This window comes from Balaenoptera physalus (assembly GCF_965194825.1).
Source record: "Balaenoptera physalus genome assembly, chromosome: 5".
Taxonomy (NCBI): Eukaryota; Metazoa; Chordata; class Mammalia; order Artiodactyla; family Balaenopteridae; genus Balaenoptera; species Balaenoptera physalus.
This window is the reverse complement of record NC_138884.1, coordinates 34,379,639-34,388,305: the sequence shown is the minus strand read 5'-3', so window position 1 is coordinate 34,388,305 and position 8,667 is coordinate 34,379,639. Positions and strand designations below refer to the sequence as shown.

At 37.9% G+C, this 8,667-nt stretch overlaps 1 protein-coding gene across 6 annotated transcripts in view; it reads left to right on the top strand.

The window, feature by feature from the left end:
• LOC309661608 (uncharacterized protein) overlaps positions 1–8,667 on the top strand; it is an 80,421-nt gene that overhangs the window by 35,923 nt on the left and 35,831 nt on the right. For 2 of the 6 annotated variants that reach the window (XR_014264091.1, XR_014264092.1), the window contains exon 2: positions 6,763–6,892. The exons of 2 other annotated variants lie outside the window; for them this stretch is intronic. The gene's annotated coding sequence lies outside the window, so the exon portion shown is untranslated. Of the gene's footprint in view, positions 1–9; positions 6,893–8,667 lie in introns of those variants that run through there. 2 more of the 6 variants (XR_014264093.1, XR_014264094.1) reach the window with 2 other exon arrangements.

The following is an 8,667-nucleotide window of genomic DNA, read 5'->3' as shown; positions in this document are numbered from 1 at the left end:
GTGAGTGAGGACCAGGGCCGGGGGAGGCCAGAGAGGGGAGGAGAGAAGGGAGAGTTGCGGGGAGGCGGAGGTTTTGAATGGAAGGCAGGGAATGCGGACAAAGGCAGAAAGAGCTGCTTGTTTAAAATCAGTATTTTTCAGAGCGGATGTCGTCTTTCCCCAGGGATATTCCGAGGGAGTCACAGGACCAGAGCTGCAGCATTCCTAACATCTGTTCAGCAAGGGCAGCTTTAGATTTGCAGCAAAACCTCTTCCTCCGCATCACCCCTTCCTTCTCTTACTTGGAATCATAAGGCCTGATTTCCTGCCCATCCTACATTCCAATCCCTTCCCACCTTCCCCTGAGTGCTTCCCTCCCTTCTTCAGTGTCCAGAAAAGTAAAAACGTCACCTGCTTCTCCTCCCAACAGCTGAACTATTCTTACACACTTTTATTTCGATAGCAAAGTGGTTCAAGGTATGTTTCAGGGTTGTGGAAACCCTCAAAGGGATTATGGAATGAAAAAGTTTTGAGAACCATGCTCTAAATAAAAAATTGGAGATGAAAACCTGTCATAATGAAAAATTAAACTACCTCAAATAAAGCAAAGGATCAACCAATGCCTTGGCAAGCAAGGAGAGAAATTCATATACCGTGGGGCTGGTAATGAGCCAGTTTCTTGCCAATGTCTAAGCCTCTTTCTACCTGGCTAGGGAAATGCAAGGAAAGAATTTATAGCCATGCAATAAAACATGCAAGAATCAGAAAATAGAAGTTTGAATATGTTTATTTCTAAGTTTGAAATTTGTTGTCAGTAACTTCTACCCCAGGGCTAACTAAACCTACATGAATGAATGGGTATGATAACCCACAGCTCAGCAGACTACAAGGCCAGTCTGTGAAAGGTAATCATTCTCTATAAGCATTATTTAATTTGTTAAAATGGATATAATACCTATATCATAGAGATGTAGTGAGGATTATGGTTAAAAACTAGGTATTATTTTTAAGTGCTTTCTATGTTTCAGGTAGTGTACTATATATTTTACATGCATTATCTTATTCCTATAACTGCCCTCTAAATAACTGCATGAAAGCATGAATGTATGCATGGATGCATGGATGGAACGAATTATCAGTTCCCACTTCTTTTTTTTTTTTTTTTTTTACTTTTCAGCCGCGCTACAAGACATGCAGGATCTTAGATCCCCGAACAGGGATCGAACCTGTGCCCCCTGCAGTAGAAGCACAGAGTCTTAACCTCTGGACCGCCAGGGAAGTCCTCAGTTCCCACTTTAGAGATGAGAAAATGAGACCTAGATTAAATAATTTATACAAGGTTCCATGGTTATCTGGTTATCAGAGGAAGAGATAGATTCTACCTGACTCCAAATTCTTGCTCTGTATTATACTATTACTTTATTATTCTGCTTTTTGTATCCTATACTTCCACTCTCTTTTTATTCTCCCCCTAACCTGAAAGTCCTACTGGCTGACTCTTACCCCTAACACAAGCACTAGGATTTTCAGATTGTCTTTTTTTTCTCTTCCTAAATCTTTTCTGATAAAAAGATCTGAAAATCTCTCTTATTCAACTCAGCAAAAAATAATGGGATAAGAGCAACATGCTAGGCACTGGGTTAGAGGCTAGAGAAGTAGAATAAAACATGGTTCATTTTCTCAAATGATTCAGAAGTAATACATGAAGCTTAAAGTCTTCAATTTCGTCCCATCTCTCCAACTCTCCACCTCCTCAATCCTCAATCTCCAGCTTACTCTCCTCGCCCCTTCTCCCCCAAAACCCTGCCAGATTTTCTGTAGAAAGTGAAGAAATGCAGTAGGGTGATTGTTCAGCTTTGATAGACATGTCTATTTCTTTTGACATAGGGTCTTTTTGTTCTTCGGAAATCACACTCCTGAGATGGGCTCTTTCTCTGCCTGATTGGAAAAGATCTTATTTTCAAGGCTAATGGCCTGTGTGCTTCTAACTACCTTTGAATCAGAGCAATCATATTTTTCTACCAGCCAGTGTTCAAAAGTCATGAAGAAATGTCCCCAACATATTTAGAAGCATAAGGTTTTCTGAATGAGGACTATACATGTACAAGGAAATCATGGTCTTCATAGAAGTATAGCTGCTTGGGACAGAGGAAGACTTCGGATTCAGAAAGCCTGGTTTTTGAATGTCAGCTCTGCCTCTCACTAAGGATGGGATTGTGGACAAACTGATTAACTTCTCTGGGCATCATTTCCCTGTCTGTAAAATATCGCTATAATACCTTTGTCTCAGGGTTTTTCCTAAAATCCAATAAGATAATTATGTACAACACTTAGACACATAAGTGGTCAATAAATGGTAGCTGTTATCACTAGTATTTTCTATGTGGAAATCAAGTAATCAAAACTCTGAAAAGAGATTTAAGATAAACCTGTCCCTTTTGTCTTATTAAGTCCTTCTACACACGTGCTTTCTCTGCATTTTTGTCACACTTTTTTTTTAAGCCCGTGGTGGACAACTAACCTCTGTATCCTGACACAGCCAGAATGTTTTTTTGCTTAGTGGACTTTAATCGCTACTGCATTACATTAGGATTCCCATGGAATTACTTATTATAGCCACACAGTGCCAGAATGAGTAATAATGAAATCTATTAGAATGGCTACCAAGGAAACTACATATGAGTTTCCGTTCTGTAAAGTATTTGGTCACATGAAACCAACATCCAATGCCTAACATGAGTAACATCCCAGGGATTTTATGGCATCATGGACAGTGAGTAGGTAGTTTTACATAACAAATAGAAGCTTAAGTGACAATATAAATTTAGGTCCTACAATGTACTTCCTTTTTCAATACATTAAAATTAAATTAAAGATATAATTTTTATATATCTTTAATCATTCATATATATCTTTTGATTTTAGTGAAGCCATAGAATAAATGAGTAACTAAAATTCATTGATACAATATATGATTATGTAAAAATGTTAATTAGCTTTGTAATCTACACAGAAAACGTAGAGTACCAAGTCTACCATATATTTCTGCAAAAAGCACTGAAATAATGAATAAAATGTTAATACCTCCTCCTCTGATTGAATTGTTTCTTAGAAAATAATTTTTAAAATCTATAAATATCAATATTGGTCTGTTTTAAAGTTAGCATATAAATTAACATTGCACTGATGGTTTCAGATCTTGGGATTCAGAAATAAGAAGTAATAAAAACTAGTACCATGCTGTGTATTGCTTGATTCCATAAAGATGTAAAAAGTATCTTCACATTTCAACAATATTGCAATTGGGTTTGTTCTGATATGGCATCACATTTTACTCATGTCGGATTCCCTGAATTTTGGTCCCCATTTGCCTGTGCTGCATGGCGACACTATACACCCTGAATCACAGGAAGAGGCAGGTGAGCATCCAGAGGCAGAATGGGAGGGATTGGAAGGGATTAAAAGCAAAGTCCATGAGAAATTAGGTTTGTTGGGTCAAATGCTGGTGGAGCCATTCTACAATTTTATTCAATCTGAAAAATGTATAACTTCAACGCACTATATTTAGAAGGTACTATTTTGTGAAGTGGGTCAAGATCAGGCAACTCCCTGAATATTTTGGTTTTGCTTTTTTTTTGTTTTCTAGGAGCAACCCTCCTCCCAGAATTTACAGGATAGCACAAATATAGATTAAAACATTTCATACTTTTATGACTTCAGTTGGCTCTACACATCATTTACTCCATTTTTTTCAACTTCATGTACAGTTGTTTACATATCTGAAGGCACTGAGCTTATTTTGTGTAATCATGAAATATTATTTCTTAAAATGTCATTGGGCTTCCCTGGTGGTGCAGTGATTGAGAATCTGCCTGCCAATGCAGGGGACACGGGTTCGAGCCCTGGTCTGGGAGGATCCCACATGCCACGGAGCAGCTAGGCCCGTGAGCCACAACTACTGAGCCTGCGCGTCTGGAGCCTGTGCTCCACAACAAGAGAGGCCGTGATAGTGAGAGGCCCGCGCACCGCGATGAAGAGTGGCCCTCGCTTGCCACAACTAGAGAAAGCCCTCGCACAGAAACAAAGACCCAACACAGCCAAAAATAAATAAATAAATAAATTTTTTAAAAAATAAAATAAAATAAAATGTCATTAATATAAATAATTTTTCTAATGTCACACCATATTTATATTATTTATGAATGTGAAGGATATTATTTCCATTTGTTTTAAAGGTGACAGAAACTGAGGTTAAGCATTTACATCTGTCAAGTGAACAAATAGCAGCTAAAACCCCAGAAATCTTTCCTTCAATCCCTCTCACTTTGTTATTAACATAAGGAAAGACTCAGTCATTTTCAGCTTTCTTCCTTTTCCCCCATTTGTGAATGGGGTGCACTTCTATTCTTGTCTTTCTTGCACTTTCTGCATCCCCATCAAATTTCAAAGCAGGAGACAGGAGGGAAGTATGCTAGTAACTGCGGGGGTTGGAGGGGTGCAGAAATTGCACTCAATGGAGAGTGGATCTCTTGAGCATGTTGGCATTTCTAGTAATTTTCTCACTCTATTCTCCCATTCACTTCCTATCACTCTGCTTAAGCAAATCTCTTTGAGGGAAACCCTAGGACTCAGGAAAGAGAGCCTAGGTCTTCACGTTGGAGAGATCTGTCCTAGAGTCTCAGAGCCACCCACTTCCTCATCTTTAAAATGAAGGTAACATACTTATTTCTTACAAGCACTATTACAAGCACTAAATATCATAACTAGTTAGGCAGCAAAAAACACCCAATCCTCACTCATAGTAAGAACTTAACAAATGCAGTTGTTAAATGGCTCATAACTGTTATCTTCACCCCCATCTCCACAAGCCCCCACCCACCCTGACCCACCTGTTCTCCCCTCACAGAAGGCCACTCTCCATACATCAGCCAGGCCTCTCCAGTTGCATCACTCTTTCAACAAATATTTGTCAAATATTACTATGTTCAAGGCACCGTGTAGAGAATTGCAGAAAACACCACTGTGTATGGAACCTTTAAATAGTCAACACACCTCTATGCCAGGTCCCAGACCAGGTGGTAGCTGAGCTTAGGCAAGTCCCTTCACTTTCCTGAGACTGACTCCACATATTTACATTGATCTTAACACTATCTTTGTTTTAATATTATCTTTTCTATTTCATTACATTATTATATACATCAGATAACATAAATTATGAGACTAGATTGTTCAAAACTATAACAAGTAAGCCATGAAATGTTTGGTGTAAATGTAACATATATATCACAACTGTGATTAGTCTGGGAGAATTTTGCCCTCTCTATAGGGATATGTAGCTCGTGCTTCTTTTTTTTTTTTTTTTTTTAATAATCTGCCTTAATATCTCAAGGCAGTTTTGTTTTGTTTTGTTTTTAATTAATTTATTTATTTTTGACTGTGTTGTGTCTTCATTTCTGTGCGAGGGCTTTCTCTAGTTGCGGCAAGTGGGTACCACTCTTCATCGCGGTGTGCGGGCCTCTCACCATCGCGGCCTCTTTTGTTGCGGAGCACAGGCTCCAGACGCGCAGGCTCAGTAGTTGTGGCTCACGGGCCCAGTTGCTCCGCAGCATGTGGGATCTTCCCAGATCAGGGCTTGAACCCATGTCCCCTGCATTGGCAGGCAGATTCTCAACCACTGCGCCACCAGGGAAGCCCTCGTGCTTCTTTAATTTCATCTTTTTATCCAAATTCTAATTCTTACTCATATAGGGCTTTTGAAGAACTGACCCTGCCTCAAAATGTGGGACACTCTCCCCTCTTATTATCACCTCGTGAAAGTCTAATGAAGTGTGGAGGGAAAAAGGGTCATGTGTTGGCCTTTAGATCTATTCCATATACATTGTTGGAAGCAGTGTTTTAATACCAGAATGAAGACGAGCTTGCAAAATAAAGTTACTTTCTAAAATTCTTTAAAGAATAGGGCTTCATGGGATGAAATATGAGTTTCACTCTTTGTATGTCCCTACATTTTCCCTCTGATTTTACCCAAGTGTTCTGCTGTTGGGCTCCAGTTAGCATCTGAATCCAACACTTTACCCAGTCCATGTAGACTGGTTGGATTAGGTGAAGGGAAGTCCCATCAAGATAAAGTTGCCCTAAGGGGCACAAAAGGGCATTACAGAGAAGTCAGGTAAGCCATGAATGGAGTCTTCTGTGTGAAATAAATTAACTACAAAAGGCCCCAGGTGGCTTTTCCTATCTTCCAAGAATTAACAATGTTTCATTGTTATTGAAAACTTATGGGATTTTTTTTTTTTTTTAATGACAGAATGAATGTTAAATATACAACATATAATTTATTCCATCCTGGCAGGAAATTGCCTTCAGTTTTCTCTGGGGAACTGTGCAAACATCTGGATAATATTGAAATCTTTTAATATAAAAGAGTAGTAATTACCCCCAAACTTACTACTTCCCACATTTATTTCCTCTTTTTCAACAATTAGGAATTTATTTCTTTCTCAATGAGGATTTAAAGACTGCTTATGAAGGAATTAATTTTGCAATGCATCCGCAAAGAACACAGGTCTTTTAGCCTGGTCCCATGGAAATTCACAGAAAGTTAATTTTTACCATTTTTCTTCAAGGCAGCCAAATTTTCTTATTTTACAGATGTTCATTTTTTAAAAATTTTGCCAACATAGTTTCCTTTGGTTTTGAATGTTGTGCTGAAATGCCTTTTTAATGTAATGAGCAGTATTACATGGCTATTTATATTTAGCTTTGATTCTCATTCATCACCAGCCTATGGAAGAATTTTGACAAGCAATGTACAAATGTGACATGGGTACAAAAGCATATCTCAGAGGTCTGGAATCTCTGGGTGAATGCCATGCTCCGTATAGTGCTGCATAACTCTGGAGGAGAATTTCCAGTAAGTTACATGGGATATGAAACTAGCCTTGACATTTTGCTCCATAATACTTTTTTGCTTCTCAGAAAGCAGTGTGAGTTCTTTTCTCTCACTTTTTCCCTATATTCCTTTCTTTTCTTATGTGTTCTTGAGTGTTGGTTCGTTATTCTTTTACTCAACTCACTCTATTTTTTTTTAATAGTTTAGTTGGTAAAATGTTAATTAACCTCAAGTAATTTTCTTTCTTCTATTGCTATGTCTGAGCATTTTTGATTTTTGTTTGTTTTGTCTCCTTGTTAATAGTATACCTAGAGCTGTGTTATTTCCCCATATAGCCTACATTTGAGTTCATTTATTCTCCTTGTGTTGGTTTTAGTGTTCTATGTTGAATTACAAGGACTTTGAAGGGAGAGGAAAAAGCTGAGTAGTCCAGTTGGTTGCTGAGTCACCAGCTTCATTTTGCTAAGAATGCAGTTTTTGAACTTTGACAAGTCTACTAATCGTTTTGGACCCCAATTTCTGATCTGAAATAATAATTTATATGTTCTGTCAATGGGTTCACTATGGTAATTAGTCATTCCTTCTAAAGTTTCTGAAGATGTAAATTATATTTAATGCTTACTAGCTTAGAATATATAATGATCCCAATATATGCCTAGCACTGTGCTGTGTACTGGGTGTACAAAGATGAATTGGGATCCCTTTCCTCCAGGACTGTTTTGAGAAACAGTTTCATGTAGAAGGATAGTTTGAATAGACCATAAGAAAGGCTTTACATTACAATTACACCACATTACCAGTTAGTGTTAAATATGTTTGTGTACCATGACATGATTTTTAACATTCTATATTGCAATAATTGTAAATTAAAGAAGAGAAATAAATCTCCAACATAATCTAGTCTTTCTAGATTCAAGCACAATTATCCAAACAACTCTGAACAAATTTTACCCAGTTAATACCAATCATCAAATTTATATTTTTAAAAATTGTCCTATATCTAATAAGTATTGAGTTCTGCTTCATTTTAATTCACATATTACCTGTTTTAAATATAGAGAAGGGAAGAGGGAATTAACATTTGTTGAACACCTATCACATGCCCACTATGATGCTAAGTGTTTTAAGAGCATTATTTCAATAAGTACTCAGAATAATTCTCCAAGGTAGAAATTGTTATTTCTAATTTAAGAATATGAGAAGTTAGACTGAGAGATCAGGTGATCTGTCCAAGGTCACCCAACCAGAAAATATTAGTCAATATTCACACCCAGGTTCATTCACTCCAAAACCCATGTTTGCTCTGCTACACCACATCCCTACCCCAAAGAAAACCCAGAGAATGGGAGTACGAACAGTCCTTTAAAGATATTGTAGGACACTGGTGGCCTCTGAACTAACTGCCTCACCATACAGAGGAAGAATATGAGGCCTGGAGCGTTTAAATGACGTGCCAGAATTCATCCTGCTAGTTGATGTCAGAGATTGGAGTGGGCATTATTTTTTTTCTAGGACAAATCCATGCTCGGGAACATTCTGTTTGAAAATGAAAGAATGAACTGCCTGCTTCAAGAAATGCTTAAACAGAAACGTGGTGATTTGGGTTTTGACTAGTGTATATGGGTTTTGACTAGTGTATATGACCTGTATCCACCAGTATGGTATCATTCTGATTAGTTTCACTGCCCTAAAAATCCTCTGTGCTCCACCTATTCATCTCTCCCCCTCCACTCCCAACCTCTGGCAAACACTGATCTTTTTACTGTCTCCATAGTTTCTCCTTTTCCAGAATGTCA